Source organism: Oncorhynchus masou, chromosome 15 (assembly GCF_036934945.1).
Source record: "Oncorhynchus masou masou isolate Uvic2021 chromosome 15, UVic_Omas_1.1, whole genome shotgun sequence".
Lineage (NCBI taxonomy): Eukaryota > Metazoa > Chordata > Actinopteri > Salmoniformes > Salmonidae > Oncorhynchus > Oncorhynchus masou.
In genome coordinates, this window is record NC_088226.1 from 42965762 (window position 1) to 42975412 (window position 9651).

The window sequence follows — 9651 nt, forward strand, 5'->3', positions numbered from 1 at the left end:
ATTCAAAATACAAAAGCCAGGAATTTCTCGACTCTCAAATTAGGCCTGCCACCATCCAGCTAACCACAGCCAGCCAGAGGCTACAAACTGTTTTTGTTGTTCTCTTTAAACCTTCCCCTACAATGTGATTTATAGTTGATTTGCCAATTTAAAATAAAACAGACAGCGCATTAAAAATAATTGAGGATGACAAAAGTGATACAACTAATAATTGACAGTTTATAGCCATTAATAGCATTATTTGTACGTACTAAGCTATATTTAAAGGCAATACCAACTGTTCCAGTTGCTTTGTTAAAGATGCCACTCCATAAACCACTTTATACAGTATTGATCACTATCATTAAGGGTGAAGTTGTATATAGTCATGCAGCCAATTCAAGTCTATTGTATTGAGTCCATTAATATATAGCCTACATTCCAGTGTCAAGAGGAAGGCCCTAAAAATTGTCAAAGCCCCCCCAGTCATAGACTGTTCTCTCTACTACCACATGGCAAGCGGTACTGGAGTGCCAAGTCTTGGACAAAAAGGCTTCTCAACGGTTTTTATCCCCAAGCCATAAGACTCCTGAACAGGTAATCAAATGGCTACCCGGACTATCTGCATTGTGTGCCCGCCCCCCCAACCCTCTTTTTTTCGCTGCTGCTACTCTCTGTTTATCATATATGCATAGTCACTTTATCTATACATTCATGTACATACTACCTCAATTGAGCCGACCAACCAGTGCTCCCGCATATTGGCTAACTGGGCTATCTGCATGTCCCACCACCCAGCAACCCCTCTTTTACGCTACTGCTACTCTCTGTTCATCATATATGGATAGTCACTTTAACCATATCTACATGTACATACTACCTCAATCAGCCTGACTAACCAGTGTCTGTATGTAGCCTGTTTTTTTACTATTTGTTTTATTTCTTTACTTACCTATTGTTCACCTAATACCTTTTTTGCACTATTGGTTAGAGCCTGTAAGTAAGCATTTTACTGTAAGGTTTACCGCTGTTGTATTCGGGGCACGTGACAAATAAACTTTTAATTTAATTCGATTACCTGTTTATTGCTTCAAACTATGTTCAAATCGAAGCCACAGTCAATGTTGCAATTTGCAATGTAAATTTAAATGAATAGCCTGCATTGTTAAACTTTAGGAACCCATAGCCTTTTGTTCTGTGACCACAGATCGTGGAGGGTAAACCCAAACTACTCCCTTTTTACCCTCCTTTGCCAAGTAAATGTTACTTGCATTAGATATCCATAGGCTGCTACAGTCTAAGACACGAGGAGGTGTGGTATATGGCCAATATACCATAGCTAAGGGCAGTTCCTATTCACGACACAACAGCATTATTAGAGCAGTAAAAATAAGTGGTCATACCCGCGATATACGGTCTGATATACCACGACTGTCAGTCAATCAACATTCAATGCTCAAACCACCCAGTTTGTAATCTCCTACAACCTTACCAAAAGAGAAATGCACACTACTTACAGTAGGTGGCAGCACCTCTTAAACCCTCAAAGAAGAAGCTGGAAAGCCCAATGTCATCCCTGTTGTAGTAGCTATAGAAAAATGGCAACGGTAGGCTTTTGTAAATAAAGAACAGATGAATTGTTTGTATTTATCACCACCGAACATTTTGAAATACCGAATGTATACTAGTGGCATCATGTTCGCGGGCCTGGATTTTGAGTCATTGAGAGCGATTCATGTTGTCTTTGTATAAACTTGCTGGATATACAGAATGATAAAAATATAGGTATAATTGTTTGGTACATTTTTTTTAAAGAAATTTTTACCATCCAGAGCATTAGAAAATGTTTCTAGTTTACTAATTTGTTCATGTACCAGTTTGGAACGCAAAGCCTTTAAAATGGTTTTGTAGTGTTAAATTGGCTGGCTTACCATCTGCTTGTGACCATCCTAGCGGAGTTACTTACCTAGGTAGCTTGCTAATGTTAGATGCTAGCTAACAACATATTTCTTCTTCTTAGAACTAGTCGTCTCCCTATAACACAGACGCCACTTCAAGGGGCAAAGAGTCTGAATAAAAGAGAAGCATTATTATTTTCAGATGTGCTCGGCCCTGCTAAATACTGATGGAATTTCAGAAGAGAAACAAGACCCTTTATTCATGTAATCTGTCTATCAAAAAGGGCACTGGACACCCACAGTATAATATTCACGACAGCAGCATGTGGATGACAGCTATGAGGTATGTAGTACATTCACTTAGCCGAACTGTCCAGTTTTCAACAATATGTTATTGGATTGAAAAGTAAACTAATTTTCCACGAGGGTAACTTTTAAACCTTGGTTTTATTTTTCATGGCAGAAATCCAAGGACTGCATTTCTGCCCTGTTTTCCTGCCAAAGACTCCAGCAAGTTATTAAGGTGCTAAGGAGTGAGCAAGCACGTGAGAACGGCAGGGTAGCCTAGTGGTTAGAGCGTTGGACTAGTAATCAGAAGGTTGCAAGTTCAAACCCCCAAGCTGACAAGGTACAAATCTGTCGTTCTGCCCCTGAACAGGCAGTTAACCCACTGTTCCCAGGCCGTCATTGAAAATAAGAATCTGACTTGCCTGGTTAAATAAAGGTAAAAAATAAATAAAAAACAGAACTTGCACATCTATTTTTGATGTATAATTGTTTTCAGGAGTGTGACAGTGATTAACTGTCGTCACACACATTTCTTTATTTTTACTATTTTCTACATTATAGAATAACAGGGAAGACATCAAAACCATGAAATCATGTAGTAACCCAAAAACTTAATTTAAAAAAGTTAAACAAATCAAAATATATTTTATATTTGAGAATCTTCAAAGTAGTCACCCTTTGCATTGATGACAGCTTTGCACACTCTTGGAATTCTCTCAACCAGCTTCATGAGGCAGTCACCTGTAATGCATTTCAATTAACAGGCGTGCCTTGTTAATTTGTGGAATTTATTTCCTTCTTAATGCGTTTGAGCCAATCAGTTGTGTTGTGACAAGGAGAGGTGGTATACAGAAGATAGCCCTATTTGGTAAAAGACCAAGTCCATATTATGGCAAGAACAGCTGCATAAGATAAGTTCATTAGAGTTACCAGCCTCAGAAATTGCAGCCCAAATAAATGCTGCAGAGTTCAAGTAACAAACTAATCTCAAAATCAACTGTTCAGAGGAGACTGCATGATTCAGGCCTTCATGTTCTAATTGCTGCAAAGGAACCTAATAATAAGAGACTTGCTTGGGCCAAGAAACACGAGCAATGGACATTAGACTAGTGGAAATCGGTCCTTTGGTCTGATAAATATAAAATTTAGATTTTCGGTTTCCAAAGGTCGTGACTTTGTGAGACGCAGAGTAGGTGAACGGATGATCACCACCTGTGTGGATCCCACCATGAAGCATTAAGGAGGTGGTGTGATGGTGAGGGGGTGCATTGCTGGTGACACTGTCGGTGATTTAATTAGTATTCAAGGCATACTTGATCAGCATGGCTACCACAGAATTCTGCAGCGATACGCCATCCCATCTTGTTTGCGCCGGAATATCATTTGTTTTTCAACAGGACAATGACCCAAAACACACCTCCCAGCTGTGTAAGGGCTATTTGACCAAGAAGGAGAGTGATGGAGTGCTGCATCAGATGACCTGGCATCTACAATCACTTGACCTCAACCCAATTGAGATGGTTTGGGATGAGTTGGACCGCAGGGTGAAGGAAAAGCAGCCAGCAAGTGCTCAGCATACTTGGGAACTCTTTCAAGACTGTTGGAAAAGCATTCCTCATGAAGCTGGTGGAGAGAATGCCAAGAGTGTGCAAAGCTGTCAAGGCAACGGGTGGTTACTTTGAAAAATCTAAAATGTATTTTGATTTGTTAAACACTATAAGGGTTTCCTAATTCATTATAACATAGTGTTGATGTCTTCACTATTATTCTATTATTGTTACTATGTAGAAAATAGTACAAATAAAGAAAAACCCTTGAATGAGTAGGCATGTCAAAACTTTTGACTGGTACGGGTGGTATCGGACCCTTGAGATGGATAACATGAATACCTTGTTAGCCTATCAACAACAGGCCAATGGAGACCAGGCTGAACCAGGACACCGAGCTCCAGGAGAGACTTGAGAGTGTGCTCAGAATTGTATATAGCCATTGTTTTGTTCCTGGGAAGAAGCAAGAGACGTTGAACTTTGACGTTGTTGTTGCGAGCATAATAAACTGACGTGACAGCAGCATTTTCGAAATTCCTCCACTCAGAATTATAACACAAGGCATTTATATTACATTTAAATAAACTTAGCAAACAAAAGAAACATCCCTTTTTCAGGACCTTGTCTTTCAAAGATAATTCGCAAAAATCCAAATAACTTCACATGCTTGTTCAATGAACCATAAACAATTAATGAACATGCAGACAGATGGTAGGAAATTAAGGTCACAGTTATGAAAACTTAGGACACTAAAAAGGCCTTTCTACTGACTCTGAAAAACACCAAAAGAAAAATGCCCAGGGTCCCTGCTCATCTGAGTGAGCATGCCTTAGGCATGCTGCAAGGAGGCATGAAGACTGCAGATGTGGCCAGTGCAATAAATTGCAATGGCCGTGCTGTGAGACGCCTAAGACAGAGCTACAGGGAAACAGGACGGACAGCTGATCATCCTCGCAGTGGCAGACCATGTGTAACAACACCTGCACAGGATTGGTACATACGAACATCACACCTGAGGGACAGGATGGCAGAAACAACTGCCCGAGTTACACCAGCAATGCACAATCCCTCCATTAGTGCTCAAACTGTCCACAGTGGGCTGAGAGAGGCTGGACTGAGGGCTTGTAGGCCTGTTGTAAGGAAGGTCCTCACCAGCAACAACATCACCTATGGGCACAAACCCTCCGTCGCTGGACCAGACAGGACTGGCAAAAAGTGCTCTTAACTGACGAGCTGCGGGTTTGTCTCACCAGGGGTGATGCGGGTGGCCCGTGAGTGAGGCGATGGTCAAAAAACCTGTGGCATGTCACGCGACCACTATGGAGGGTTGCCGGCCTCCCAATTGCTCATTGTTGACTGGGAACCCCACTGGGCACAAACTGGTTGAATCAATGTCCTTTCGACAATAGAATGCAATGATGTTGAACTAATGTGGAAAACTGATTGGATTAGCAAAAAGCCAGCAATGTAAAGGCATTTCGTGATAGTCTTTTTTTCTATCCTAAATCCAATGAGATGGTTAACATAGTCAGGTCCAAAATTATTGGTACCCTTGATAAAGATGAGTAAAAAAAAAATCTATATAAAAATATACAAATTCTAAGCTATTGTATAAAGAAAAAAATGGGAAATTATATTTTATACTAATACAATTGCTCAGAGAAAGAGACTTTGTTTAACAAGTAATAAAAAGATAGGTCAAAATTATGGCCACCGCTGTTTTCAATACTCTATAGCACCCTCCCCTTGAGAGGATAATGACACAGCCTTTTTTCTAAAATATTTTATGAGATTAGAAAACATGTTGGGAGGGATCTTGGACCATTCCTCAATACAGAATCTTTCCAGATCCTTGATATCCTTTGTCTGCTCTTATGGACTAAACTCTTCAATTCAAACCACAGGTTTTCAATGGGGTTCATGTCCAGAGACTGAGATGGCCAATGCAAAATGTAGATTGTGGTCAATTAACCATTTCTTTACGGATTGAGTTATTTTGTTGATGGAAGGTTCACTTTCGGCAAAGTGTCAGCCTCTTAGCAGAGGCAACCAGGCTTTTGGCTAAAATGTCCACATACTTGGTAAAGTTCATTAATCTGTTGACAAGGGCCCCAGGATCAGTGGAAGCAAAATAGCCCCATAACATCAAAGATCCACCACAGGTATGAGTTACTTTTCTGCATATGCTTCTGTTTTCCAACGCCAAACCTACCACTTGTATGCATGGCCAAAGAGCTCAATTTTCATGTCATCTGACCATAGCACTGGTTCCAATCCAAGTGCCAATGCCATTTATCAATGGTCAGATGACATGAGAATGGAGCTCTTCATATAACACACATTTTTGCTTTGTAGCACCTACATATGAAACATCATGGAGTCTTAAAGGAGGCATGGGTAAGGTCAAAATGTCTTAAAATATGGCAACTTTTATTATTTATTTCTCAATTATTCTTTTAGATACAGATGTTTGTATGGAATCACTTAATTAATGTGTATACACAGTCTACGGCACTAAACAACCTCTATCAAAACATGTCTCAAGGGAGCTACAGCTAAATATTTTTGTACTTACAATAACACAGCTGCACTGTTTTACGTCACTGGGGCCAAGCGTCCTGCCATCCAGGACCTCTATACCAGGCGGTGTCAGACGAAGGCTCAAATGTTTTTCAAGGATTCCAGCCACCAAACACCTAGACTGTTCTCTCTGCTACCACACGGCATGTGGTACCGGAAGTCTAGGTCCAAAAGGCTCCTTAACAGAATCAAATGGCTACCCGGACTATTTGGACTGACCCCCTTTTTTACACTGCTGCTACTAGCGGTTTATCATCTACGCAGTCACTTTAACTCTACCTACAGGTACATATTACCTCAACAAACCTGTACCTCTGCGCATTGACTCGGTACCAGTACCCTCTGTATATAGTCACGTTATTGTTATTTTAGTGTGTTACTTTTTTCTTACTTGAGTTAATTGTATTTTTATTTAGCAAATGTTTTCTTACTTGAAAATAAATGTCAACATTGGGCTTGTCTGTAAGCATTTCACAGTAAGTCTACACCTGTTATATTCAGTGCACTTGACAAATACAATTTGATTTAATCTTAAATTAGACAGTGCCAGTAACAATCCTCCATCTTTAACTAGGGTTGGTCAGCATACAACTTTGTCTGAAAGTCAGACAGATTCTCATAATTTCACTGTGGAGACTATACAGTACTACTTACATCTCTAATTGTCAATCATAACATTGTTTCCTTGAGGAGTTCCTGAGTCTCATGGAAATATTGAATGTACCTCTGCAAGAAGGATGGAAGACGTAAACATTCACCTAATGAACGTGAAGTGTCTATATCACTCTTAACTTCAACTCTATATGAAGTCTCAACGGGTGGTTAATTAATGCAACTATACCAAACAGTATACTCTATCAAAGAAAATAACTGTATGAGGGCTTAACTTAACTACGGGCAGGGCTTTAGATCATTTTTAGAAAATGGTTCCTCCCTTGCCTAGATTAGTTGTTCGCCTTGTCACCACAGTGAGCTGGCCTGGCTGTCCGGGCAGCCCGGGTCTTATCCTATGTCTGGCTCTTCCTGACAGGAAACTCTGCAGATCTCTAACACACACTGGAGTCACTTGGACTGCCCAAAACAGACTACGATTGCATTCAAAATGGAACCGAATATCTTACATATAGCACTACTTTTGAGCAGAGCCCTGTTGTGCCCTGGTGAAGAAGAAAAAAAAACAACAACAAAAAAAAACAAATAGGGAATAGCGTGCCATTCGGGAGACATGTATGTCTGGATAGTTCACACCCAGTCCCCAGGATAACACATCCTGTCCAAGATGGGTTCATTAGTTATCCATAAGGACCAGGGAAAAACACTGCAGAAAATATTAGACTCCAGGGTCACTTTGAGAGTATCAGGGGGTTAACTTGTAACAATAGGTCTTAAAATGTTAACAAAAACACAATAACGTCAGACATCTTTTAACAATAACTTGTACAATGAAAATCCCAAATCGTATAGGCTACTACTAATACTATTACTAAACTGCATAATGCAAACTGCTGAGCCTATTGGCTGACCTTAGAGCCGACTTTTCTCCTTGTTCAACTTCAAACCACATCATAGGTTACAAAACTTTCCCCAAAAACCATAAACCACCCACTCTTGACAGGATAGACAAACTCAAAGCCATTCGTAAATTCGGCTATACAGTATAAATCTAATCGATGGTGTAAATTCTCGCCTTGCATAAATAGGAACTCATAGGCTACTGCTAAACAATTATTCATATGGCCTGTGAAGCCATGGGGGGGGGGGGAGAAGAATATTTTACAACTCATTTTCTATTATTTTCTTTTTAGGACGAGGAGGAAGAGGTGGGGGGATATGTGATATCATTATCCAAACTCGAGAAATCGCCACGACTATTTCCTATTTCTAGCCTTTAAACAAAATAATAAAACATAGGCTGTGTGTGTGTGTAAAAAAAACGAATTGAGATATGTGGCGTATGCTAAAACTCAATATTAGCACCCTTCAGTAACGGTGCCAGTGATGCAGGAGGCTCGGGTTACATGGGCTATATACAGGCGAAAGTTATCTGTATCGCTTACCGGCAACAATGTGTGAGCTAATTTACAGTAAAACCCAAATACAGTCCTTGACAATGTAACGAAATGCATATCGTAAACAACATGGACCGTTACAACCAATCATAAATGTATACAGTAACAATATTTACCTTACCCCGAGTGATGTCCGTCCGAAAGCCTAGGTTCTATAGAAGACGTCGATGGGTGTTTTTTAGGAGAGCGGCGATCATGTCCTTGTGGATCTGTGCACCGTGTTCAGTAGGCCTACGAAAAAAACAGTGTGGAACGTTAAACTAAACTGTGTTGTTCTGAACGATCAGTTTTAAAAAAACGTGAGGAGTGGGAGAACGCTATAAGCATGGCAGCTGCCTTTGAAAACGTCACATTCCTTCAAGCCACACCCCGCCACACCCACCAAACGGTTAGCGCTATCCTTTGGCCGTCCCTATCCTAAACCTAACCTTAATCCCCATTCTATCCTAACCCTAATCATAAACCTTACCTAACCATAACCATTGTACATTTCGACTTCAGTTGGGTAGAGATGTCCCAAGGATTCCAAATAGCATGGACCCCCACCAAATGGAGAAAACGTACGTAAAAAGCATGTTCAAGAACGTTGAAGAACGTTTTTGGGAATCGTGTCAGTGCAAAACGTAACTCAACGTAGCAAACGTTTATTTATTTTTATTATTTTTTTCACCTTTATTTAACCAGGTAGGCTAGTTGAGAACAAGTTCTCATTTACAACTGCGACCTGGCCAAGATAAAGCATAGCAGTGTGAACAGACAACACAGAGTTACACATGGAGTAAACAATTAACAAGTCAATAACACAGTAGAAAAAAAAGGGGGAGTCTATATACAATGTGTGCGAAAGGCATGAGGAGGTAGGCGAATAATTACAATATTGCAGATTAACACTGGATTGATAAATGGACCTGAACACACCCCTAGTGTGGTCCTCCGCTTTCCATTATTTCTGACTGCGAGTTGCTGTAGTTAGTTCAAGGTTACTGTTTGTGATGCACGAAGACTACTGAATGACGCGGTTTGGCTGAAACGGAGTTATTCCGCTGCTCTGTGGTTCGCTACGTACTTCAGTCAGACTGCCATCAATGATGATGGTGATGTAAAAATAAGGGATGCTGTCCAAAATATAGACCTGGATTTTGTGGACATGAATAATACCTTTAAGATTAAGTAGTAAAACAAATGCATAGAATCTTCTGAATCGTTATGGTTCTTTATTCCTCATTTTAAGGACATTTGGGGTTTACAATTATCAACATTTTATCAGCAAGCACTTATGGCATGGAAATT

At 40.2% G+C, this 9651-nt stretch overlaps 1 protein-coding gene across 5 annotated transcripts in view; it reads right to left on the minus strand.

Annotated features, from left to right (window-relative positions):
• LOC135556270 (volume-regulated anion channel subunit LRRC8C-like) overlaps nucleotides 1-8906 on the minus strand; it is a 33128-nt gene extending 24222 nt beyond the window's left edge. For 2 of the 5 annotated variants that reach the window (XM_064989336.1, XM_064989334.1), the window contains exon 1: nucleotides 8483-8809. The gene's annotated coding sequence lies outside the window, so the exon portion shown is untranslated. Of the gene's footprint in view, nucleotides 1-8477; nucleotides 8810-8830 lie in introns of those variants that run through there. The other 3 variants (XM_064989337.1, XM_064989335.1, XM_064989338.1) reach the window with 2 other exon arrangements.
• Between the last annotated feature and the right edge of the window lie 745 nt (nucleotides 8907-9651).